At 48.2% G+C, this 27,074-nt stretch overlaps 1 long non-coding RNA gene and 1 pseudogene across 1 annotated transcript; both read left to right on the forward strand.

Moving 5' to 3' along the window:
• Positions 1-4,552: 4,552 nt before the first annotated feature.
• Positions 4,553-5,832, forward strand: LOC132455449 (uncharacterized). Its single transcript, XR_009525248.1, has 3 exons — positions 4,553-4,801; positions 4,908-4,975; positions 5,482-5,832. It is a non-coding gene; the product is annotated as an uncharacterized LOC132455449 (long non-coding RNA).
• A 1,000-nt stretch (positions 5,833-6,832) lies between these two features.
• The window catches only part of LOC132455506 (uncharacterized), a 103,611-nt pseudogene continuing 83,369 nt past the window's right edge, over positions 6,833-27,074 (forward strand).

The raw sequence follows: 27,074 nt of genomic DNA on the forward strand, positions 1-27,074 counted from the left end.
TTGGGAGATGGTTAAAACACTTATAGCTGAGGGACTGAGGGAACATAGTCAGCTTAACTGTAAGGTTTTGAATAAAGACATTGAAGGCTAGTCCCAGTAAACCAAAGCACAGAGAGATTGTATCACTTATGCCGCTTTTCCACCGCACATGTAGCTCGACTCGACACGACACGACTCGACACGACTCGACACGGTAGCAGCACGGGTGCTTTTCCACCGCAAATAGTACCTCCTGGACGTGGGCGGGGTCGGCTGCGCGAAAGGGCCGTGACGTATTTTTGTACGCGACGCAAACGAGACCTACGCAACCCACACATGGACAGAACCAACATAACAACAATGGAGGACATCGATGCGATGGTATTCGTGTTCGTATTATTAGCTGGCATGTTGAAGAAGTTGAAGAAGTGGAATATGTTGGCTGCGGCGCTGCTATGGCTTTTACCAGCATGGTTGCCATGTCGCTCTCGTGACTACGTCACACTCTCTGGCCAATCAGTGGCCGGCCGTCTGCCGACGTCACCTTTTAGCATCGGCTCAGCCGCTTGGAACCTAGAGCGAGGCGGTACTAGAAAAAGCAGCCACTTCAGGTACCAGATCGCGGTGGAAACGCAAAAAATGCGAGCTGAGTCGAGTCGAGTCGAGTCGTGTCGAGCTGGTACCATGCAGTGGAAAAGCGGCAATAGACACCAACCAAAAACACTTTATTCACGCACACGCACGCACGCACGCACGCACGCACGCACGGCACACACGCACGGCACACACGCACGCCACACACGCACGCACGCACGCACGCACGCACGCACGCACGCACGCACGCACGCACGCACGCACGCACGCACGCACGCACGCACGCACGCACGGACAAGTCAAGCAGGGCTGGTTTAGTGATGATGCCTCAAGGATGGGAGGGCTCCGCCTCCAGGGACCGATGAGATAAAGGAAAACGTGTTGGGTGGAGGAGGAGGTGGAGAGGGAGGTGGTGGTGGTGGTGGTGTTGGTGAAGGATGAGGAGGAGGAGGAGGTGGAGAAGGGGGTGGTAGTGTTGGTGAAGGAGGTGGAGGAGGTGGTAGTGTTGGTGTAGGAGGTGGAGGAGGTGGTAGTGTTGGTGGAGGAGGTGGAGAAGGGGGTGGTAGTGTTGGTGTAGGAGGTGGAGGAGGAGGTAGTGTTGGTGTAGGAGGTGGTAGTGTTGGTGGAGGAGGTGGAGGAGGTGGTAGTGTTGGTGTAGGAGGTGGTAGTGTTGGTGAAGGATGAGGAGGAGGTGGTAGTGTTGGTGTAGGAGGTGGAGGAGGTGGTAGTGTTGGTGTAGGAGGTGGAGGAGGTGGTAGTGTTGGTGTAGGAGGTGGAGGAGGTGGTAGTGTTGGTGTAGGAGGTGGAGGAGGTGGTAGTGTTGGTGGAGGAGGTGGTAGTGTTGGTGGAGGAGGTGGAGGAGGTGGTAGTGTTGGTGTAGGAGGTGGAGGAGGTGGTAGTGTTGGTGTAGGAGGTGGAGGAGGTGGTAGTGTTGGTGAAGGAGGTGGAGGAGGTGGTAGTGTTGGTGGAGGAGGTGGTAGTGTTGGTGTAGGAGGTGGAGGAGGTGGTAGTGTTGGTGGAGGAGGTGGAGGAGGTGGAGGAGGTGGAGGAGGTGGAGGAGGTGGTAGTGTTGGTGTAGGAGGTGGAGGAGGTGGTAGTGTTGGTGGAGGAGGTGGTAGTGTTGGTGGAGGAGGTGGAGGAGGTGGTGGAAGAGGAGGAGGAGGAGGTGGTGACGGAGGAGGAGGAGGTGGTGGAAGAAGAGGAGGAGGAGGAGGAGGTGGTGGAGGAGGAGGAGGTGGAGGTATTGGTGGTGAAGATGGTGGAGGTCTTGGTGGTGATGGAGGAGGAGGAGCAGGTACTAGTTCTGAAGGAGGAGGTGGTGGAGGCGGAGGTGGAGGTAGTGGTGGTGAAGGGGAGGTGAAGGAGGAGGAGTAGTAGGAAGTGATGGTGATGGTGGAGGTTGAGGGTGTGGCGTTCTAAGCCACGTGACCTCTGACCTGATTACGCCACTAGGAAGCCTGGAGGGGGCCGGGCCGAAGCAGGGTCACGGAATCGCCGAGGAAACAGTCGCGAGGTGAAGTCATCCGTCGTCTCCACGGCAACGTGTCTTCCCGGACTAGCCCTCGTTGCATTAGAGGTCTACGTGCGAGCGAACACACAGATGCACACGGGTGTGTGTTGATTAGTGTACCCTTATTGTTACGTTTTTTAATTAACTAATAGACAAGCAATCTTTTACTAATACTGTTGATGTTTACTAGGCTCATTTTGTTAACTGAACTAAAGGTAACTAAGGAATACTGTAAGTTTATACAATACTCAATAGGACAAGGGTTAACCCTAACCCTAATCCTAACCAGCTAACCCCTAACCGTAACCCTAAACTCCTATGCTCATGCATAGGAGTTTAGAATACATTTAGATGCATTTAGAATAATGATTATTCCTGCATTAACTAATGTTAATTAATGCTTCTTGATTAATGGTTATTTATTTGACCCAATTTCCCTTTGTATATATCATTTCACACCAGCTATTTCCGATCTTATTGATCGGCAACAATCAGCATATATTAGATATGTAATGAATATGTAAGTAATGAATGTCTTTTTTGCTAAAAATCTATCTCTAGATTTATGTACGTTATTCCTGGGGAGCGTGCCGGGCCCATCCCCCCGTTGGGAATCCCTGGAGGGTTTGATTCATACCTGATGGTGGCGGTCTGGGCGACCGTTTGAACCCAGCGCATCTGAAACAATGAGCCCGTTAGTGGAGGTTCCTCTTCTCAGAGGCGGGCCCTTCCTGCACTCTGACCACGCCCACAGGAAGTCCCTCGCTCCTCTCCCCATTTCCTGCCATTGTTCCTCTTCCCCGCGGCCCCAGCGCTGGCTAGCTAGCCGTGCCAGCTCTGGCTAGCTCCCACTCCGCCGGCGATGGCTAGCTTGGCTCCCCCCCCAGTCCTCACCACCACCAGAGCTAGCTCTTCCAGCGCTCGCTAGCTCCCCCCCGGCGCTGCGACGAGAGCTAGCTCCCCCCAGTGCCGGCGCTAGCTATCAGGGGAGCTGGAGGTGGGGTTGGAGGTGCAGGAGTTTGGGTGGTGGAGCAGAGGGGGGAGGACGAGGAGGAGGAGGAGGAGGAGGGGGGAGGAGGTTGGAGCAGCAGGAGGTGGGTGTGGTGGGAGAAGGAGGTGGGTGTTAAACAACCCACTTCCTCTCCTCTCACTTTGGGATGACCGGGGATGACCTCCGGCAAAGGGCGGGACGGACACCGTGTGTGTGTGTGTGTGTGTGTGTGTGTGTGTGTGTGTGTGTGTTAACTTAAGGCCCTCACACACTAAACGGACATCAAAGAAGCGGCCGCGCCACAGGGGTCGCCTTGGGCCGCCTGTGTCTCCGCAAAACAGTGGTGCTTGAACACACCGCACATACTTTCTGCCGCTGCATTATAGGAAATACCTCTCCCTACCACCTGGTGGCGCTGGTCTATATTTGTCTTTCATAAAGGGACACCGTGGACCCATGGATTGTCAATGTATCCCGGGCCCACACATTCTATGTTCCCATGTTATACTGCGTTGCTGTGGCCGTGTCTGTACGCAGCAAGAGCACGCTGGTACCCTACTGAACACGATTACAATATAATACTAGTACTACATACTATAGTAGCAGTACATACTGCAGTACTACGTAGAAGTGTTGTCGGAGGGGTCGTCGATGGGTCTTGGTCTCGAGACCGGTTTTGAGTCCACATTTTGAAGGTCTCCGAAGTTGGAATCAACTGCGTGTTTTTAATCAGATGATGAGCAAAGGTTTTTTGATTTTGACAACAGAGGAGCACTCTCTGTACTCCTCCGTTGGGGTACCAAGACGTCTGAAGGGGTGCCAACAAGTTCGAGCTATACACGTTCGGTCATTGGTCGACAGAATTGTCACTTCCGTGCAAAAGGGGGATAATAACAAACAAACACAGTACCCGCAAAGTATGTCTGGACAACGGCGAAGGCTTAGTTTATTGAAGATAATGCAGCACAAAAGTTTGCCGGACGTCCATTGTTGCTCTTAGTTTATTGTGTCGCGTTCTTCTTTCTCCTTGGATTTCTTAGCAGGCTACACTGTGTCAGGCTGCTATGAGGTCACGATGTTTCAGTAGCTGCCGTGGCTATCGCCATCCGGCTCAAATACCCACCTACCATAAGGTTACCGTCGGCTGCGGATACGCAAGCCATGAATGAGCTGGGCCAAACCGCACCTTCACTACTGGCCTAAGCGCAACCGCCGGAGGAAACGTGCCATTAGAGACCACGAGTGCTCTTACTTCATTACCTGCCTGTGTATTTTCTGGTTAAATTAGCTAACGAGGGAGAGAGCGCAAGTAGACGAGGGAGCGAGCGAGAACAAGGAGATAATGTAGAGAACATGATTTACTTCTACCAAAAGAAGTGGTGAGAAAAACCCCTCGGCAGAGTTTAAGATCTGTAAAAGAACCTTTACATGGACGGCTTGGACCACGTCAAAATTCTATCATCCACTTGAACGTGCTGGGGAAACAGGCTACAAAGTAACGTGTTCAGAATGCTCAAATAACGTGTGGTGTAAAGTGCAACATAGAACGTGAGTATTGCAATTCAAGTCAGTTAGTTAGTTTGGTCCGCATGTACGAGTGACCATTAAAGTCGCACCCTTTTTTTCTCCCCACCTCCGCTGTGGACAACCCCAAAAACTTGCGGAAAATTGAATTGTATCGTCATATCCGAAATCGTACGCAAGGAACATTTTCAGCTGACGATTCAGTGAGTATAAAGACTGCAACTTCAATTTTATTGTTCATATTTCTGAACAATACTTGGAAACATGTCCACATCTGAATCATTGTCTGTGATTAATTTCTTTGTTAAGCGGACAGTACTTGAGCCGCCGATTCGACTCTCCGTCCAGACAGCAAGGGCGTGCAACATTCACCACAGGTGAGAGAGAGAGAGAGAGAGAGAGAGAGAGAGAGAGAGAGAGAGAGAGAGAGAGAGAGAGAGAGAGAGAGAGGATCTCAGCTTGGAGGTCGACCCAGAAACATGTGCTGTGTGAACTCCTGCTCTCCGCTTCCTGATAGGATGCCCTGCCCCCCGCCCCCCTCTCCTTCCACCCCCCACCACCGCTCTCTCTCCATCTCCCTCCCTCTTTCAGCCTCCATATCTCCCCTTCCCAGCCTCCCTTTTCACCTCTCTCCCTCCCTCCCCATCTCAACCCTTCCATCTCTCCCCCTTCCTCCCTCTTCACCTCTCCCTCCCTCCCCCCCCATATTTTTCCACTCCATCACTCCCCCTCCCTCCCTCTCTCTCTCTCTCTCTCTCTCTCTCTCTCTCTCTCTCTCTCTCTCTCTCTCCCTCCACACCTCTTTCCCCCCTCTATCTCCCCATCTCTCCTAGCCTGGCTCCGCCCGCCTAATTACTTCCGCTCAATTTGACTTTCCCTTCAGTACTTCGTCGGGGTCCAGCGGTATGTCAGTGGGGTTTTTCTCCATCCAAATTCTGTGCGTCAAATCGGCGAAAGGAGGGAGGCCCTCCCGGACCGCCGGGTGACGTGGTCGGGGGCACCCGAGGGAGCCTTCGGTGACCTCAGACGAGCCCTCTGCTCGGAGCCCCGTCCTGATAACCCCCTGACCTCACTCTACCCCTGATAGTCCACACCGACGCGTCTGAAGTGGGGCAGGGAGCGGTACTCTCCCAGGTCCGGGTGGGAGAGGAACACCCGTGCGACCTACATCAGCAGAAAGCTCCTCCCCAACGAGAAGAGCTATTCCACTGTGGAGAAGGAGGCCCCTGGCCATCAAGTGGCCCCTGGCCATCAAGTGGGCCCTGGCCATCAAGTGGGCCCTGGCCATCAAGTGGGCCCTGGCCATCAAGTGGCCCCTGGCCATCAAGTGGGCCCTGGCCATCAAGTGGGCCCTGGCCATCAAGTGGGCCCTGGCCATCAAGTGGGCCCTGGACAAGCTGAGGTACTATCTCCTGGGCCGGTGGGGGGTTCACGCTCGTCACCGACCACGCGCCGCTCAAGCGGACGGCCCGGCGCGAGGGACTCAAACGCACGGGTGACGAGGTGGGTCCTGGGCCCTCCAGGGTTTCAGGTTCCAGGTGGACCACAACCCTCGGGCCAGGCTGCCCCCGAGGGAGAGGTGGTGGATATCGGCGTATACCGCCGATATCCACCAGTCGGCGGCGCCAGAGAGAGTCCATTACGTCGGCGCAACGGAGAACACCTGCGGCGGAGGACGAGGAAGAGCCGGTACCCTTTAAAAGGCTTTCAGGCTGTTTGATGTTCTCGTAGGGAGAGAACCGGGAGCCCGAGCGGAGCAGGGAAGCTCACGCCTCGTGCCCGGGCTCCGGACGATGCAGTGGGGGCGCGAGGCGCGAGGCGTGACGCCTCGCGCCTCGCGCCCCCACTGCCTCCGTCCGTTGACTGATCCCCATTGACTTTGAATGGGGACGGACGCGCAATGCATTGTGGGTCCGTTTGCTCCGTAGGAGCCTTCGGCTCCGTCAAAAAGTTGAAAAATGCCAAGCCTTCCGACGTCCTTTGACTGACGGTGCAGTGGGCATGACGCCTCGTGCCCACTGCACCGTCAGTCAAAGGACGTCGGAAGGCTTGGCTGACGGATGGGGGAGCTTTCCGGGGTCGTCAGCGATACGCGATCTGATTGGATGACGGATCCGTCGCTGCCGAAAAAGTTTCAACACTTTTTGACTTTTTGACGGAGCGAACTGACCCACAATGCATTGCGCGTCCATCCCCGTTCAAAGTCAATGGGGATCAGTCAACGGACGGAGGTAGTGGGCACGAGGCATCGTGCCCACTGCATCGTCAGTCAAAGGACTCAGAAGGCGTGGCTGACGGAGGAAGGCGGTTTCCAGGGTCGTCAGAGCCCGAGTAGTGTCACAGTGCTTAAATTTGCATGCGGGATCTGATTGGATGACGGATCCGTTGCTGCCGAAAAAGTAGACAATTTTTTTACTTTTTGACGGAACGGAGCGCACGGATCCACCATGCATTATGCGTCCGTCCCCATTCAAAGTCAACCGGGATCAGTCAATGGACGGAGGCAGTGGGCACGAGGCGTCAGGGCTTGTTCACACTACCTGCGTCTGTCGGCGGATCTCATTGACTTTGCACGGGGCGCTCGCGAAATGCATTGTGGGTCCGTCCGTCCATTCGGCGCCGTGGGCTGCGTCAAAAAGTGGAGAAATGTTAAACTTTTCAGGGCAGCTCCGGATCCGTCGGCCAATCAGATCGCGTTTATGCAAGGTGGCGGGCCCGATACGGACGGGAAGACACGACGATCTAACGGGCCGTCCCCCAGCGGTCCCGAGGGAACCCGCACGCCCGGACGACGTGCGCCGACACCGAACGCACCGCTGGAACAGCGCTATCGACGGGAGCGACCTCCCTCTCCCGGGACGAGACAGGCCCGGCCGGAGAGACACCAGGACCTGGACCCCACCGTGGCTCACGGAGTCATCAGTGTGATTTTTGTTTTTTTCCCCCATTGGGAACAGACCCCACGCGGTTTCCGTTTGGCTAAGAAATGTGTGTGTGTGTGTGTGTGTGTGTGTGTGTGTGTGTGTGTGTGTGTGTGTGTGTGTGTGTGTGTGTGTGTGTGTGTGTGTGTGTGTGTGTGTGTGTGTGTGTGTGTGTGTGTGTGTGTGTGTGTGTGTGTGTGTGTGTGTGTGTGTGTGTGTGTGTGGTTTTGTGTGCGCGTCGGTGCAGTTCAGAAGGTGAGATATACCAATGCATCGCCCCCTAGTGGTTCCAGATGCAATAGCAGGGTAATAAAACATGGCTTTGATAAACGGTCTCAGGTATTTATTTTTGTCATTCATCAGACCCGCTCACCCAAATGCTACTTACAGTTTTACATAAATTTGATTCAAGAAGCAGGTAGGGGTTAAACTGTGAACAGATACATGTGATTTAAAGAGCAGTTGGGGGTAAAACTGTCACGCCGGGTCCTGCTACGCGGTCCACTACTTCCATCTAGTGGCCACTTGACGCCAGTGGTCCTTAACAAAAACAGTGAATACAGATGTTATTCAAGGAGGAGGTCGGGTTAGACAGAGTAAATAGATGCATACGGATACATATGATAAGGGTCAGGTAGGGGTAAGGGGGCATCTTGCTCTTTAGGATTCTACTTATAGGCTGTAGACATTGGGAATCAAACCCAGTACCTTTCAGCTGAACTCTCCACACACGCACAAACACAGGCCCACACACATACCTAGCCAAAGTTTAACTCCAACTTACTTAATTGTGTTGAAACACTAGACAGAGAGAGTGTCTCTAACAAGTGTTTCTTCAATACTCTGAGTAATTCAGTCACTGTGGGGAAAAGGAAAACAAGCCTACCTTGATGAATCCATTATGTTGTGTGTTCATTAACAAGGGTTGGGTTCGTGTTGGGTCTTCCTTCTACTTTCTTATTTTCTTCTGTTTACTTGCTAATTGTGGTGTGTGTGTGTGTGTGTGTGTGTGTGTGTGTGTGTGTGTGTGTGTGTGTGTGTGTGTGTGTGTGTGTGTGTGTGTGTGTGTGTGTGTGTGTGTGTGTGTGTGTGTGTGTGTGTGTGTGTGCGCGCGCGCGCATGCTCGCGCGTCGGTGCAGCTCGGAAGGTGAACTGCACCGAGGTGGATCAACACCCCCTAGTGGTTCACATGCAATAACAGAGAACAAAAACACGCGACATCAAAACTGGTTATTATTTTGTCCAAAAGATTGATTTGTTTTAACCTACGAGCTGAACATCATGATCATAAATAGGACCGGAAAAGTTTTCAACATCTTCCTATCCCTTTTGACATGGACTGTTTTATTTCAGCTGTATTATCTAACCCTGTTTTTGTTGCTTAGTGTCCGGAGGAAACCAATTGTTTGTTTCTATTTTATTTCTTGCATTTTATTGCTCATTCTTTTTTTTGTATTATTTTTTAATCATGTCATTTATAAAAAATAATTACGGGGAAAGATTTCCTCCCCTTTTTCTGCTTGCCCCGCCCAGGGAATATGGCCTGGTCGGCAACCGCACATGAGAAAATGAGCTGATGGTGTGTTCCGGATGCATCGGACACCATCCGTCATTTCCTGTCTTGCATTCAAAACGGTCGGAGTTCCCGGGAGGTTCGGACATTAAGCTCGAAGGAAAGTGCTTTGAACACTCTTCCGAACCTCTGAGCTGTTTTGAATGCGGCAATGCTTTAACAAAAGAAGCACCACGGAATATTGGTATCCGAGGCGTTTTGAACACACCAAAAGTTATTTCCTGGAGAGCACTCATCATGGCTCGCAAACGAGCGAAGGAGGGCAGTTGCTCAGTGTTTGGATGTACGAATGAGCACAAAAGTATATTTTTAGTTCCTTCATCCGAGCCTCTAAAGAACCAGTGGGTTGATTTTATTTTCTCTGGAAATGCTGCGCGAGTCTGCGCCAAACATTTCACCGAAGACTGCTTCCTCAACTTGGGCCAATACAGAGCTGGACTTGCTCAACGTCTGAGAATTGATTCTAGATCAGTACCAACTCTCCTCGGCTCAGCTACAAACCGCAGACAAGTAAGTAAATTATTAAATTAATGCTATTTCATTGTGTTGCTTTACTGTATGGTTACCTTGTTATCCTTATAATGTTGCTGTAGCATTGGCTCTACAGCCAACAGCCAAGTTACTGTCGATAATGGGTCGGTTAGGTAGCATCAGGTATGTGTATGAACGCACACAATGTATCCCGAGTGTTGTCCACTTCTTTGTTATTTAGATCACCGTTCTGACTGAGCGTGCACCTCTGCAAACCAGGGGGATCACACGAGAATGGGCCCAATTCAACAAAGGGGGTACAGGCACTGATCTCTACTGCTTGTACACAGAGGGAATGCCCCTAATCTTTAAGAATGTCTTCTCACCCTACTACTACAAACAAATACAACAGTATTGTACAAAAGCGTCTGCTAAATGCCCTAAATGTAAATGTAAATGTTGTACCAGTTACGTGACCGCAGTAGTTCTAGCGTTTGACCGATGAAGAGATAATGATGGTTTGTTAACTCTTCCTAAATACATAGCCCCACTCATATTTCCCCCTCGCACTTGATTCAAATCAATGGGTTATTAGCAGATTTTTGCAGAGCTTGATGTAATTGTATAGAGATGAAATTAACTTTTAAGAAGAACTAAAAAATATGTAATCAATTAAATGATGTAATATAATTTGATCATTACATAGATCTAATTTAAGTATTAGGCTAATGTAATTCACTAAACATGCTTATCATATATCTTCTTACAAATTGTACCATATACAAGGTAATAAATTGAGTACTAATTTGACCTTGTCACTGCACAGGCCAGCTCATCAAGTGCTTCCATTCAGCAGCTTCTCTCGAGGGATGTTGCCTGCCAGACAGACCACCTGGAAACGCCTACTGTAGGCACACAGCTATCCTTAAAGACTTTGCAGTCCCACTTTAAAAGTGAAGGTATGTACTTTCAAACTTCAATACATTTACTTTTGATGTAGTAGATTCTAGGCAGCATAGATTCTAGGCTGATGCTAGATATTACCTGCGTCACAAAGCCTTGTCCTCTTTTGAAAAGAACCCACCCTTTTGAACCCAAGACCAGACCCAGACCGTGTAAAACACGAGTCAAACTTGGGAGTTGCATTTCAAAGATGGAATCAGTCAAGAGCCCAGAAGTGTTTCAAGACAGATGCCACATGAGCTGGTTTATCATTCTCAAACATCACTGAATTCAGAGTAATTGCGCTTGTCTCGCATGTGATGTTGTGCTCAGATCATTTTGCGCTGGTGTTCGTTGAGTTTCCTTCACCTGGTATGAGATAAATAAAGTTTCGGCCAAGTTCAAAACACATTTGCACATTGATCTGGTCTCAGCAGATGCTTTGACTCTGTTGTAGGGATGGGCACGAGTAGTAAATTCCGAACTCGAGTGATCGAAGGAATTCCTCGAGGATCAATCGAGTACTCGTTAAATCAAATCTATTTTTAGAATGCAACGCATCTGCAGCAGGAATAGGCCTGATGATGAACGGCAATATTACCAACCAAACATGTAATGCTTATTCTCCATCAAAACAGTCAGAGTTATCAGAGTATTCATTATTTATTTTTGCAAACATTCAAAACACATTTTCCTTACAAAAATAAATATGCGTCTCACAATTTAAATCACGTCGAACCAAGGCCTGTAACAGTTTAAAAAAAAACGAAACAAGTAGCCTAACCATTGCAAATGCTTAAAGCTGCAAATAAAACGGCAGCAAATGGACTATGGAAATACTCAGCGTTGTGATCTTCTCTACACGCCTGGGATTACAGCTGCGTCTTGCGGCGGTGAAAATAGCCGACACACTTTCACTTTCACCGTTGCTGCGGGTCTGCTTTCCCGAACTCACCGTTGTGTTTCAGGAGCATATGTTGCCGCATAGTACTTTCTGGTAGCTCGATTTCGCTTGGCATATTTTACATTTCACCTTATGATCTCCTATTTCTTTAAAGTATTTCAATTCTTCGCTGCGGTTTACTTTAACCGCCATCTCTTAACTTTTTTAATTCTGGCGTGCCATTTCCACGGCACGGAACGCGCCATGGAAATGGATGCATTTCATTTTCTTTGTGCCCACGTCATGCGTTAGTGGCGCCGACAGAAAATTGATACATTTGCTTCAGAAAACTTTGTTTGTGTGTGTATATGCAAACTCGAGTTTGCCTGTCCACCAAGTAACCGAGTTCATTTGTAACGAGGAGTACTCGAGTAATCGATTCCTCACGCCCATCCCTACTCTGTTGGTTTTAATGTCATATTTGGAAGCTCAATCTGTGCATTTTTTCCCCCAGAAATCTCATCAAAAGTAACCATTTAAAGGGTTATTCTTCATACATTTTTCCGGGGAGGGGGGGGGGCATGTCCGCGGACCCCCCTAGTGTTGCTAGGTTACCAACTCACAGCACCACTGCTACAAAGAAATCTAGGGGAAACAGTGCTTTCTGTCTTTTTTTTCCTCCCCCTGCAGAATACTGCGATGGAGACCGTAGCACGCAGCGCGGGGCCACCTCGGAGAGTCCGGGTGTGGACGCCCCCGGCTCCTCCCACCTGGCCAGTCACAGCGAGGAGCTGAAGATCGTGATCGTCCACGAAGTAGGGGAGGGCCCACTGGCGGGGGACGGCCATAACACCCTCTCCACCGCGTCAGAAGTGGAGGCCCTGAACTCGCTGTCTGCGGACCCCAGCGCGGCCAAGAGCCTGGAGCGCGGCGAGCGGCTGGTCTGCTGCGAGGCGCTGAGTGTGCAGGTTGGAAATCATCTTCTCATTCAGCATCCAAAAGAGAGGCTTCCTCTGTTACAACTCCAGCACACACCCCTAGAAAGCACACACCTTTATGATTCAATGCGTCGTTAGTGGGGATTAACAACTGTTCGGTGAAAATGAAAGAATATGTCTTGTGTGTGTTTCCTTCTTTATGTGGAAAGCAGCAGACCCCAGACACCATTTCAATCAAGGTTGAAGAGGATATTGGTGGAGGCATGCCCGCTGGAGGTTAGTAATCAGACCCTCCAGGATTTCGCAATGTTGTGATTTGGAACTTCAACGCAACATCAACCAATCTCCGCAAATTCAGGCCGGTGTCGTAATATTAACTAACCACCGCAACTTTCCCGCAAATCAATGGCGTCGTCTTGAACTGACTTCGACAAACTACCTTCCGCTTTACTTCCGTGTTTACTAAGTTCAAGGGATTCAAGCATTCATGCAGCATGTGCACGTCCAACGTTTCACACTCGCCGATGAAATAACTGCGGTAGATCGCGAAAAGCAGTATCCTGTTATTCTACACGAATAACGGGATATTTCTTGCACTGCATGCAACATTGTGGTGGAACATAAGCATAAATCTTCAATTGATAAGCATTTTGCCACCGCAAAAACATAACTACAGAACTGCAGAACTGCAGGCAGGCCGTCAGACGACGAGGCAGATCACTACGACACGGGCTGTTGCATCCTAGTCAACTGCCAGCACGGAAAGAATCAAGAATCAATCATTCATAAGAACATTTCTCAGTGTTTTTGTTCTTTTAATTTATGTTTTTTTCAGTAATAACTTAATATTTAACAAATTACTCTGGGGAAAATTGCAGTAATAACTTAATATTTAACAAATTACTCTGGGAAAATTGCAGTAATAACTTAATATTTAACATCAGGAAAATCGCATCTCTAATCGCAACTTTTGGGAAAAGCTCACGCAATATCAGCCATTTTAGGCCGCAACAATCTCAAAAAAGCCCCGTGAAATCATGGAGGCACTACATAACATATGTAACTATCTATGTTATGTATCATAACAATTACTTTCTGCATTCGTTTTCCGCTCTGAAGAAGACGCCCAAGACATTAGAGACTGCAGCACGCAGCGCGGCGCCACCTCGGAGAGTCTGCGTGTGGACGCCCCTGGCTCCTCCCACATGTCAAGTCACAGCGGGGAGCTGCGCATCCTGAGCGTCTACGGACAAGGTGACCACAGCGTGGCCAAGAGCCTGAACTGCAGCGTGAGGCTCGTCCGCCTTGAGGAGCTGACTGGGCATCAGGGCGGCTGCCAGGGCTGGCCCGGTGTCTTGGGTGGCAAGGTTATTCCCAACAATGCCAATATGATCGTCCAGATGAGGACCCACAACGACAAGAAGCCGTACAGGTGCGACCAATGCATGAAGCGCTTCAGTCTGAAAGGCAAACTGAAGCTCCACATGAGGACTCACACCGGCGAGAAGCCCTACAAGTGTGACCAATGCACAATGTGCTTCGCAGAGTGCTACAACCTGAAGACCCACATGAGGACTCACACCGGCGAGAAGCCGTACAGGTGCTACCAATGCATGAAGCGCTTCAGTCTGAAAGGCTGCCTGAACCGCCACATGATGACTCACGAAGGGGTGAAGCCCTACAAGTGTGACCAATGCACAATGTGCTTCGCAGAGTGCTACAAGCTGAAGACCCACATGAGGACTCACACCGGCGAGAAGCCCTACAGCTGTGACCAATGCACGATGCGCTTCGCAGAGAGCTACAACCTGAAGATCCACATTAGGACTCACACCGGCGAGAAGCCCTACAAGTGTGACCAATGCGTGAAGCGCTTCGCAGAGCGCTCCAGCTTGAATCTCCACATGAGGACTCACACCGGCGAGAAGCCCTACAGGTGTGACCAATGCAAGAAGAGCTTTGGACGGATAAGCTCCCTGAGGAATCACATCAAGGCTCACACCGGCGAGAAGCCCTACAAGTGTGAGCAATGCGTGAAGCGCTTCACAGAGCGCTCCGGCTTGAAGATCCACATGATGACTCACACCGGCGAGAAGCCCTACAAGTGTGACCAATGCGTGAAGCGCTTCACAGAGCGCTCCAACTTGAAGGACCACATGAGGACTCACACCGGGGAGAAGCCCTACAGGTGCGACCAATGCAAGAAGAGCTTTGGACGGAAAAGCACCCTGAGGAAGCACATCAAGACTCACACCGGCGAGAAGCCCTACAAGTGTGACCAATGCGTGAAGCGCTTCACAGAGCGCTCCAGCTTGAAGATCCACATAAGGACTCAACACCGGCGAGAGGCCCTACAGCTGTGACCAATGCACGATGCGCTTCGCAGGGAGCTCTGCCCTGAAGATCCACACGAGGACTCACCCCTGTTTATAAGCCCTGCGTGTCTGCAGTGCAACGCCAGCTGCAGCCAGGGCCGCCGGTTGCTATAAGCGAACTCGGAGATTGCCGAGGCGGGTGACAAATGTGTTGGGGGCGCCCTCTAGTGGCGCCCTTTATTCCCATTAATCATACAGGGTGTCCGCGCATCCTTAAAAAGTCTTAAGAAGTCTCAAATTCTTGTTTCTAAATTTAAGGCCTTAAAGTTTTAAACTCGGTACAAATGTCACATGCTAGTCTTAAATACTGTAACTCAAGGTCTTAAATTTGTCGGGGCAGGACTATTTATTTTTTTATTTTTCTCGGGGAGCTTTTCAGGAAGGACATGTAGAGAGGCTTCTTTCTTGATAGCTGCATATATAAACGATTATCTTTGTGCTTGCCGGCTAATCTGCGACAATGGGTAGGTGCAAATTCAAGGACAGTTTGCTGGAAGACGTCCGTTTCCGAAGTTGGCTTGCGTCTGTTGCCAACCACCACCATTGCGTGTTTTAGGTCTTAAAACATCATTCAAGGTGGTATTAAAAAGGTCTTAAAAAGTCTTGAATTTGACTTGCTGAAACTTGCAGATACAATACAGTCTGCCTGACAGAACAAATGTCACAAATACATAGGGGTATTCGGAACAATATCCCGAAAAGAGACACAATGTAAACTAGCATCCATTCTGGAGGTGGTTCGTGAAGCATCTAATCCAGTGGGAATTGCAGTTAATATTGTACGTGGGCGGAATGGTAAATATAGTTATTGTTGCATTATACATTAAGTACCGCTTGTTGCCACACGGGTGCAGTGTCTACCCATTAATGAGCGCTGTTCAGCGCAACTAACTTTGAAATAAATGAAGTAGTCTTCTGATTGTATGCTGCATGTCAGATTTACATGATGATTGAATATGATTGATATGTTATCAGTTTTATGTAACACGGTATATGATATGACCATGAAAAAATACATATGATTAGATTTTACTGACAATGAAAGTTATTGGCAAATGGGTATCACAATGAAAATACATTGAAGTTGCTTTCTAAGGGCTGGAATAGACTAACAACGCACCCCTAAAATTCAAATCACACCAAATTATTTGGGCATCATCAGGATAGGGTCATAAGACTATGAGCCAAGTTTGGTTTGGATGCATGAAGGCCTTGCAGAGATATTAGCTCACTTCCTGTTTGACGTTCCCCTGAGGTCAAAGGTCACCAAATAGTTTGGATGTCCCAAGTTTGGCTATGATATGTTAGATGTGCTGAGAACAGGCTTACTTCCTGTTGGGCTGCTTTGCCATCAAGTTTGATTGGCTGTCACGGCCAAACGGTTTTGAATTTGAGAAAGCTGTTTGTGACATTTGTTCAGCTTGGTCTGAAGATCATATATGCCAAGTTCCATGAAGATTGGACATCATTTGTGGCCTGTGGAAATGTACAACTGATTTGGCAACTTTCAACATGGCGGCCATGAGAACTAATTCATAAGCTATATGGGGAGGTCTGACAGTATCATCAGACATTGAAAATAAGTTTGAAAAATACTCATGGGAAGAGAGAGGAGTTAAAACACATCTACATTAATAACAGTCCCCCCTAGAGGTCAAAGGTCACCAGATTCATTGGGTGTCCCCATGATGATGTCATGGGTCTATGTACCAAGGTTGGTTATGATATGTCAAAAGGCTGCTGAGATATCGGCTTACTTCCTGTTTGGCGACTTGGCGGTCAAATTTGATTGGCTGTAGTGGGCAAACGGTTTTGAATTTGAAAAATCCATTCAATGTTTTTTATCAAGCATAGCCTGAAGATCATGTGTGCCAAGTTTCGAGATGATTGGAGAACATTTGTGATAGGAGATGCATTTTGAAGGTTTTTGACACTGAACTCGGCTTGGACCAAGGCTTCCAATGATTCCTTGTTTGTGAATATTGGACGAATGGGTCGAAAGTTATGAACATGAATGCATGTCTAACTTTGACCTGCTGGTGGCGCTAGAGCTGATGAGCTAGCGACCTCAAATTTGCTTCATGGGCTAATGGGACTGTCCTGAACCAGTGTGCCAAATTTAACAACTTTTCACCAAGGCATTCTATGTGCTGCCATAGACTCCCATGGCAGGAAAATAATAAGAAAACGTACGAAAACAATAGGTTGTCTCGCAGCTTCGCTGCTTGACCCCCAATAAAACAGGTTTATTAACCATGATCATCCCAGGTACTTTTGTATACAATTCATAAGATGATCCTTTCTGCTTATTTTTAGTGTCCTTATTTCCACAGTTAATATAGTTAATTTCATGTTCAACATTCTTGAGCATCATAATTTATGTATGGAGTATAGGATACTACAGGTTATAGGCTGCTGAAATTGGGAATCAAACCCAGTACCTTTCAGCTGAACCCTCCACACGCGCACACACACACACACACACACACACACACACACACACACACACACACACACACACACACACACACACACACACACACACACACACACACACACACACACACACACCCAGTGATTTGCATACCTTCTCGTGTTCGCCAGATATACTTTTTGTGAGCACCAAATACTTTCTCGTGCTCACGAGAAACGTTTATTTATTAATCTTAACCCCATGTCCCTTTATGGGTTCCGTACCTTTCTCGGCTTTGCCCGCCCAGAGAATATGTCCCGACCGCCCATGAGAAAATGAGCTACAACCGTGTGAGCATCCGCAAAGTTCTTTCCTGGAGAGACATCATGGCTTGCAAACGAGCGAAGCACGCCAGTTGCTCAGTGTTTGGATGTACAAATGAATACAAAAGTATGCTTTTTGTTCCTTCATCCGAGCCTCTGAAGAACCAGTGGGTTAATTTTATTTTCTCTGGAAACGATCCGCCAGTCTGCGCCAAACATTTCACCGACGACTGCTTCCTCAACTTGGGCCAATACAGATCTGGACTTGCTCAATGTCTTAACCTTAAGTCTGGATCAGTACCAACTCTCCGCGGCTCAGCTACAAACCTCGGAAAAGTTAGTCAACCAACTGTACAGTATATGTATTATCACTACATTGTTGTTGGTTTACTGTCTATGGCTTCCGTGTTACCATTATGATGTTGCTGTAGCATTAGCTCTACAGCTAACAACCCAGTTACTCTCGCTAATGCAAAGGTAGATGGCATCAGCTATGTGTGTGAACACACACACACACACACACACACACACACACACACACACACACACACACACACACACACACACACACCGCGAGTGTTGTACACTTCTTTGCTTTTGATTCAACGTTCTGACTGCGCGTGCACCTCTGCAAACCAGGGGGGTAACACGAGAAGGGGCACAATTCAACAAAGGAGGTACAGGTACTGATCTCCACTGCTTCGATACCAAGGGAATGTCCCGAATCTTTAAGACTGTCTGCTCACCCTACTACAAACGAATACAACTGTCTTTTACCAGCAGTAGTTCTTGCGTTTACTGATGAGGAGATAATGCTGCGTTCCTTTCCAGAGACACTTTTTAGCCCGTAAGTGACGAGCTGGAACTGGGAATACATCAATCTGGTACGAAATCACGGGTAGTGAATTGCTGGTTTGACTGATGTTCCAGGGCACTTTCACGGGTAGAAGGTAGTGAAAATACGGGTTGCCTGGAACGCACCAATACGCCCACTTATTACTATTTATTGACGTCTTATCACAGGTCTTCACCTAGCGCCACTTCACAGCCTGCTGCTGCTGCTGCAGCGGGCGGCATGTTCGACGCTTTGGACGTGTTGTTCCTGTCTGTATCCCCAACAGTAGCCGTAAAAGAGTGGTTCATCTTTGGCAGCCTTGCCAGATATTTAGCGGCGTCTTATTTCTTTTTCCTTTTTGTTTGAGCCGCTTGGGTCACTTTATTTCCTAGCCCTTTTCTTAACCCTTAATTTTATTTTCGCGTTTCGGATCGTCATGCTTCGTCTCTGTTTGTGTATTTCAAAAAAGAAAATATACATTATTATTATTATTTATTTTTTTTGGTTGGGGGGCCCCCCTACTATGGGGACCCCAAGCGGGCCGCGGCCTATGCCTCTATGTTAAGACCGCTACTGAGGCTCATGTCATTACCTAAACATGCTTATCTTATATCTTCTTACAACTTGCACCAGGATTATATACAAAGTAATAAATTGAGTACTTGTTGTCTCTACACAGGCCAGCTCATCAAGTGCTTCCATTCAGCAGCTTCTCTCAAGGGATGTTGCCTGCCAGACAGACCACCTGGAAACACACACTGTAGGCACACAGCTATCCTTAAAGACTTTGCAGTCCCCCTTTACAATTGAAGGTATGTACTTTCCAACTTGAGCTCATTTACTTTTGAGGAAGTAGATTCTAGGCATAATAGATTCTAGGCCGATGCCAGATTATACCTGCGCTAAAAGGCCTGGTCCTCTTTTGGAAAAGCATCATGACCAGCGGCTTGTTAAAACACGAGTCAATCTTGGGTGTTTCATTTCAAAGATGGAATCAGTCAAGGGCCCAGAAGGGTTTTCAAGACAGCTGCCACATGAGCTGGTTTAGGCCTAAAAAAAAATTTTGTTTGGTTCCGGTTTCCGACCGACTGTCAATTTATGTGCGACCCAAATTATTTTCTGAGCTTTTTTTTTTTTTTATGCAAACTATTATCACGTTTTGGTACAGCACCTCTTCATTCTGTACAAGGATGAGCGAATTTTCTCGTTTTTAAATGAAAACAACCTACCTATCATTCGCTGCCGCTGGAAAAAATAAAATAAAAAAATAAAATAAATTCCCTACCTACCCATGACCTCAACTGACAACCAACAGGAACCAAACTTTTATTTTTTTTAGGCCTTATGATTCTTGAACATCAATGAATTCAAAATGTATATATGTTAGCTGATCAGCTTACAAGGAAGGACACTTATGCCGCTTTTCCACTGCATGGTACCAGCGCGACACGACTCGACTCGACTCAGCTCGCCTTTTTTGCGTTTCCACCGCGAAAACATGGTATCTGGTACCTGAAGTGGCTGCTTTTTCTAGTACCGCCTCGCTCTAGGTTCCAAGCGGCTGAGCCGATGCTAAAAGGTGACGTCGGCAGACGGCCGGCCACTGATTGGCCAGAGAGTGTGACGAAGTCACGAGAGCGACATGGCAACCATGCTGGTAACAGCCATAGCAGCGCCGCAGCCAACATGTTCCACTTCTTCAACATGCCAGCTAATAATACGAACACGAATACCATCGCATCGATGTTCTCCATTGTTGTTATGTGGGTTCTGTCCATGTGTGGGTTACGTAGGTGTTGTTTGCGTCGCGTACAAAAATACGTCACGGCCCTTTCGCGCAGCCGACCCCGCCCACGTCCAGGAGGTACTATTTGCGGTGGAAAAGCACCCGTGCTGCTACCGTGTCGAGTCGTGTCGAGTCGAGCTACATGTGCGGTGGAAAAGCGGCATTAGTCGCTTGTTATTGTCAAAATATAATATTTGCGCTTGTCTCGCATGTCGTGCTCATATCGTATATACAGTATATCATGCATCATATATGTTGGGCTCAGATCATTTTGCGCTAGTGTTCGTTGAGTGTATAAATACATACTTGCCTCCTTTTATGCAAATAATGTATCAAAACAATTACTTTGTCATTTTTTACTCCCTCTGTAGAAGACTGCGATGCTTTTAGAGACCGTAGCACGCAGCGCGGCGCCACCTCAGAGAGTCTGGGTGTGGACGCCCCTGGCTCCTCCCACATGTCCAGTCACTGCAAGGAGCTGAAGTTCCTGAGCGTCCACGGAAAAGGGGAGGGCCCACTGGCGTTGGACGGCCATGACACCCTCTTCACCGCGTCGGAAGTGGAGGCCCTGAACTCGCTGTCTGCGGACCACAGTGCGGCCAAGAGCCTGGAGCGCGGCGAGTGGCTGGACTGCCGCAAGGAGCTGAGTGTGCAGGTTGGAAATCATCTTCTCATTCACCATCCAAAAGAGAGGCTTCCTCTGTTACAACTCTAAAACAGACCCATAGAAAGCATACACCTTTATGATTCAATGTGTCGTAAGTGGGGATTAACAACTATTCTGTGAAAATGAAAGAATGTCTTATGTGTGTTTCCTTCTTTATGTGGAAAGCAGCAGACCCCAGACACCAATTCAATCGAGGATGAAGAGGATATTGGTGGAAGCAGTCCTTCTGTAGGTCAGTAATACACATTGCATCTTTGCAAGCAAACGACCTGGATCAACTGTGAATGTACTCGATTCTACCTGCGCTAAAAAGCCTGGTCCTCTTTTGAAAAGCATAATGACCTGCGCCCTGCTAAAACATATGCATAGTAGATAGTCTATAGTAGAATGATTTACATCCTCTTCATGGCAGACGGGTGTCAGGAATGCTGAATCAGCTCTGACTCCCATTATAACTACAGTATTGGTATAACATGTGATGAGGCAACAACAGGTGACCTGGGTTGTGTCTTGATGACCTCCCCTCATCCTTAAACGGCGGAGACGTAGCGGTGCCTTCTGAGCTGGAGCCTTTGACCCTTGACCCCCCCAAAGGGGGACAAGGAAAATGCATAATCAACAAATAGAAGTTAGAAAGAAAGTGTCAAAATATAATTCTTCCAATACACACAAGTGTGTTCAAAGTACATACTGTATCCCATTGGGCAAATAATGAATTAAAACCTTTACTTTCTCCCCGTCTTTGTTTTCTTCACTGAAGAAGACGTCAATGACATCAGAGACTGCAGCACGCAGCGCGGCGCCACCTCGGAGAGTCTGCGTGTGGACACCCCTGGCTCCTCCCACATGTCAAGTCACAGCGGGGAGCTGCGCATCCTGAGCGTCTACGGACAAGGGGAGGGCCCTCTGGCGGTGGACGGCCATGACACCCTCTTTGCCGCGTCAGAACTGGAGGCCTTGAGCTCGCTGTCCGCTGACCACAGCGTGGCCAAGAGCCTGAACTGCAGCGTGAGGCTCGTCCGCCTTGAGGAGCTGACTGGGCATCAGGGCGGACGCAAGGGCCGGCCCGGTGTCTTGTGTGGCAAGGTTATTCCCAACAAGGCCAATCAGATCCGCGTCCGCATCCACGAGAAGCCGTACGGGTGCGACCAATGCATGAAGCGCTTCAGTCGGAAAGGCTACCTGAACCGCCACGTGATGACTCACTACAGGGAGAAGCCCTACATGTGTGACCAATGCGGTAAGCGCTGCCTATGGCAATGCGACCTGATCGTCCACATGAGGACTCACTCAGGCGAGAAACCCCACGAGTGTGACAAATGCATGAAGTGCTTCAGTCAGAAAGGCCAGCTGAATAGCCACATGAGGACTCACTCCGGGGAGAAGCCCTACAAGTGTGACCAATGCACGATGAGCTTCAGTCTGAATGGCACCCTGAAGACCCACATGACGATTCACTCCGGGGAGAAGCCCTACAAGTGCGTCCAATGCACGAAGAGCTTCAGTACGGGCCCCAAGCTGAAGATCCATATGAGGACTCACTCCAGGGAGAAGCCCTACAAGTGTGACCAATGCACAAAGCGCTTCAGTCAGAACTCCACCCTGAAGATCCACATGAGGACTCACACCGGCGAGAAGCCCTACAAGTGTGACCAATGCATGAAGAGCTTCAGAAACAGCAACAGGTGGAAGATCCACATGAGGACTCACACCGGCGAGAAGCCCTACAGTTGTGACCAATGCACGATGTGCTTCGTAGAGAGCTCCGGGCTGAAGATCCACATGAGGACTCACACCGGCGAGAAGCCCTACAAGTGTGACCAATGCATGAAGAGCTTCAGAAACAGCAACAGGTGGAAGATCCACATGAGGACTCACACCGGCGAGAAGCCCTACAGTTGCGACCAATGCACGATGTGCTTCGTAGAGAGCTCCGGGCTGAAGATCCACATGAGGACTCACACCGGCGAGAAGCCCTACAAGTGTGACCAATGCACGATGAGCTTCAGTCTGAATGGCACCCTGAAGACCCACATGACGATTCACTCCGGGGAGAAGCCCTACAAGTGCGTCCAATGCACGAAGAGCTTCAGTACGGGCCCCAAGCTGAAGATCCATATGAGGACTCACTCCAGGGAGAAGCCCTAAAAGTGCGACCAATGCACAAAGCGCTTCAGTCAGAACTCCACCCTGAAGATCCACATGAGGACTCACACCGGCGAGAAGCCCTACAAGTGTGACCAATGCATGAAGAGCTTCAGAAACAGCAACAGGTGGAAGATCCACATGAGGACTCACACCGGCGAGAAGCCCTACAGTTGCGACCAATGCACGATGTGCTTCGTAGAGAGCTCCGGGCTGAAGGTCCACATGAGGACTCACACCGGCGAGAAGCCCTACAAGTGTGACCAATGCATGAAGAGCTTCAGAAACAGCAACAGGTGGAAGATCCACATGAGGACTCACACCGGCGAGAAGCCCTACAGTTGTGACCAATGCACGATGTGCTTCGTAGAGAGCTCCGGGCTGAAGATCCACATGAGGACTCACACCGGCGAGAAGCCTTACAGGTGTGACCAATGCAAGATGCGCTTCAGTTACCGCACCTCCCTTAAGACCCACATGAGGACTCAAACCGGCGGAAAATAATAAGAATAACCTATTAATAATAATAAAAAAAACTGAAACATTTCTGTCGGTGTCCACGCATCACTCGTTGTTTTATTTGTAAGGTGGTATAGCAGAGCTATAAATGGGTGAAAAAACTGCCAAGCAAAGTAAAGGTATATTAGTTAATATGAGTCTTCAGTGATGTTTAGTATAGTAATGGCAATTAAAAGGTAACACTCGCTATGGGAACGGGGGGCACAAAACTGAATCTCGCCTAGGGCTACCAAAGGGCTAGAACCGGCCCTGGCTGCAGCGACCCAAGCTATTGGTGTGTGCACATGCTCAAGCACACAGGCAATGGGGTGCTTTGCCATGGGGTAACCGGACGCCTGGATTGACACCTCTAGCCTGCATTTGTTAAATATATATATATCACAATTAAACGCTTTCCAACTTTTGATTTGCTTTCCGTTTTTATTGTTATTAATTTATGCCTGTGTGATGAAGAATGACTTGTTTCTCTGACACTTCTGACAGCAAAATATTTGATTTAATTTTGGCGCTTGATCATGGGAAGATACAGGAAGCAAAGTTACCAAGCATACATTCAATGAGACGAGGGGTTTAGTTGATTCTTATAGGAAACGTTCAAATCGTGGGTTAATACAATGGTGAGGGGGACTGGCCATTTTGGAGTTTAGTTTTCGCCTGAGGAGAGACCAAGTTAAATTGCAATACACAATATGGGTGAAGTGGACATGGCTGCAAGACATTTAAAGGAATCTACACAACAAAGAAATCGGTCGATTGGCGTCAGTATCAGCCTCGGTGGCTACAGTTGCAATGCAAACGGGAATTATCACAACACTTTAAATTAGAGAGGACGGGAGGTATCTAGGTCCAATGAGAATGAATGAGAATAGAAATTCCTTTAAACTGACTCAAATTAGGAATTTGGTTGTTATTCTGATATTGAGGCAAATCGCTGAAAAAAAAAGACAAAAAATGAACTTGCTGCAAGTTTGTCATTTTTTCCAGTCTGCTGGCAAAGTGTCACACACAACGATGCCAGGCAGCGGGGTAAACTACTTGGTGGTGGAGAGATGTACACTGAAGATGTCAGAGGCCGTTCAGAACCGCCACCAGTATCACCCACTTTATAACACTTTCATGGATCAAGAGAAAAGTAGTGGTGGCAGTGGTGGACATCTCCCCTTGTTTCACTGCAGGATGTAAAGATAATTGTACTTTTTTTTTGCAGCGGAACGGCTTGGTCTGCATTACATAGTTTGATCAGAAGAGTGTTTATTGTTGCTGAATAATATAAACTTATTTTGGTAATGATTTTCATTATTCGCTATCATTGGCTTTATTCAATCATAATATTCCATGGAAGGGGTTGCATTTGTTTAGTACCACTGCCCTTGATTACCTGGACAAGTCCCAAAATACACTCCACACAAACAGGCACACACAGTACCAAAGGTTATGACACATCATCAATGCATACGACATGACGCAGTATGGGTGAGAAAATAGTTCAGGTATGATAATAAAAATAAGATAACAAAAGACGAAAGCACAAAAGGTGTACTGGATGCCCTCTATAGAAATGTAATATTTTAGACAGGGCTGATCAGATGGTAGGCCTAAAACTGTCTGGCATAGGTAAATATTTGAGCAAACAAAATAGTCGGTATGAATACAGAGGGGTAAAAAGATGGAGGTTGTCTAAAAAGTGGTTGAAGAAAAGTTTCTCAGTCTAAAACTTTCTTTGAGACTGACGTAGAGCTACATCATTGGAAAATAGGTAAATTGCATCATGCTTTCTTTGACTGATTGTTGTACAATCTGGTAATTGACGAAGCCTCACTTCTCCACTCCTTAACGTTGTATTGTTCTTCTAGTTAGTTTCTGTTAGTGACATAAACGATGACAAACCTATTTATTAATAGCAAAAACACAATATGTGTATGCGAAAGACAGTGCAAACACGGTTTTTATGTTTACTTGATTTTTATTAAAAATGTAAATCAATCAAAAATATAAATACAAATAAAAATTACAAATAGCAATCTTCATTCAAATAGTCATAGACAATAGGCTACATTGTTGCTATAGTGGAATAATGTGTCCTCACATCAATAATAATTTCAAATAATTCAATATTTCAATTTTTCTTGAAACGTTCGTTTAGTAAACGTTTATGTAGTAGCTACTACGGGAAAAACAACATGACATCCGACATCCAGGCAAATCCAGGCGCTGCTTTGACCGAGTATCCGAATTCCCGACTGTCCCTGAACTAACCACGATGACGTGCTGCACTGTAGGCAGGCCTTGGCGTGTGACGTGCATAACATGGGAGGGGCTTGACCTGCTGGAGCTCAAGCCCCGCCTTCCCGCAGGCCGCAGCCATTACCCACTCGCTTTGCCCACCCTGAGAATTTGGCCCGACCGCCCATGAGGAAATGAGCTACGACCGTTTGCGCGTACACAATGTTCTTTCCTGGAGAGACATCATGGGTTGGAAACGAGCGAAGCACAGTAGTTGCGCATTGTTTGGATGTACAAATGAACACAAAAGTATGTTTTTTGTTCTTTCATCCGAGCCTCTAAAGAACCAGTGGGTTAATTTTGATTTTCTCTGGAAATGATCCGCCAGTCTGCGCCAAACATTTCACCAACGACTGCTTCCTCAACTTGGGCCAATACAGAGCTGGACTTGCTCAACGTCTGAAAATCAAGTCTGGATCAGTACCAACTCTCCTCGGCTCAGCTACAAACCTCGGACAAGTAAGTCAACCAACACTATATCATGCTGTTGGCTTACTGTGTATGGTTACCTTGTTACGCTTATAATGTAGCTGTATCATTAGCTCTACAGCTAACAGCCCAGCTACTGTCGCTAATGCAAATGTAGAGATGGCATCAGGTGTGTGTGTGTGTGTGTGTGTGTGTGTGTGTGTGTGTGTGTGTGTGTGTGTGTGTGTGTGTGTGTGTGTGTGTGTGTGTGTGTGTGTGTGTGTGTGTGTGTGTGTGTGTGTGTGTGTGTGAACACACGCACACACGGACGCACACACGGACGCACACACCCACGCACTCTGTAACGCGAGTGTGTTTGTTATTTGGATCACCGTTCTGACTGAGCGTGCACCTCTGCAAACCAGGGGGAGTAGGGGCACAATTCAACAAAGGGGGTACAGGTACTGATCTCTACTGCTTGGATACCAAGGGAATGTCCCGAATCGTTAAGACTGTCTGCTCACCATTACTACAAACGATTACATCTGTCTTTTACCAGCTACGTGACCGCAGTAGTTCTAGCGTTTACTGATGAGGAGGTAATGCTGCGTTCCTTTCCAGGGCCACTTTTTAGCCCCAAAGTCACGAGCTAGAACTGGGAGTACATCGATCTGGTACGAGTTCCGGGTTTGACTGCCATTCCAGGGCTCTTTCACGGGTAGAAGGTTGTGTAAAACACGGGTTACGGGTTGCCTGGAACGCACTAATACGCCCACTTATGACTACTTATTGACGGGGGCCTGCCCGTAATTCCGACACCTCATTGTTCCGACGTCTCAATGGTCCGAAATATTTCTCATTAGATCGACATGGCACTGGGCCGACGGTTCAATTTTACGAAAACTGAACCCATTGTTCCGAAGGGCCGTTTGTCGAATAAGTCAAAAAGGAGGCGCATTAGGCCGACGGTTCAATATGCCGAATAGGCCTACAT

The sequence above is a fragment of the Gadus macrocephalus genome, chromosome 4, assembly GCF_031168955.1.
Source record: "Gadus macrocephalus chromosome 4, ASM3116895v1".
In the NCBI taxonomy this organism is placed as follows: Eukaryota; Metazoa; Chordata; class Actinopteri; order Gadiformes; family Gadidae; genus Gadus; species Gadus macrocephalus.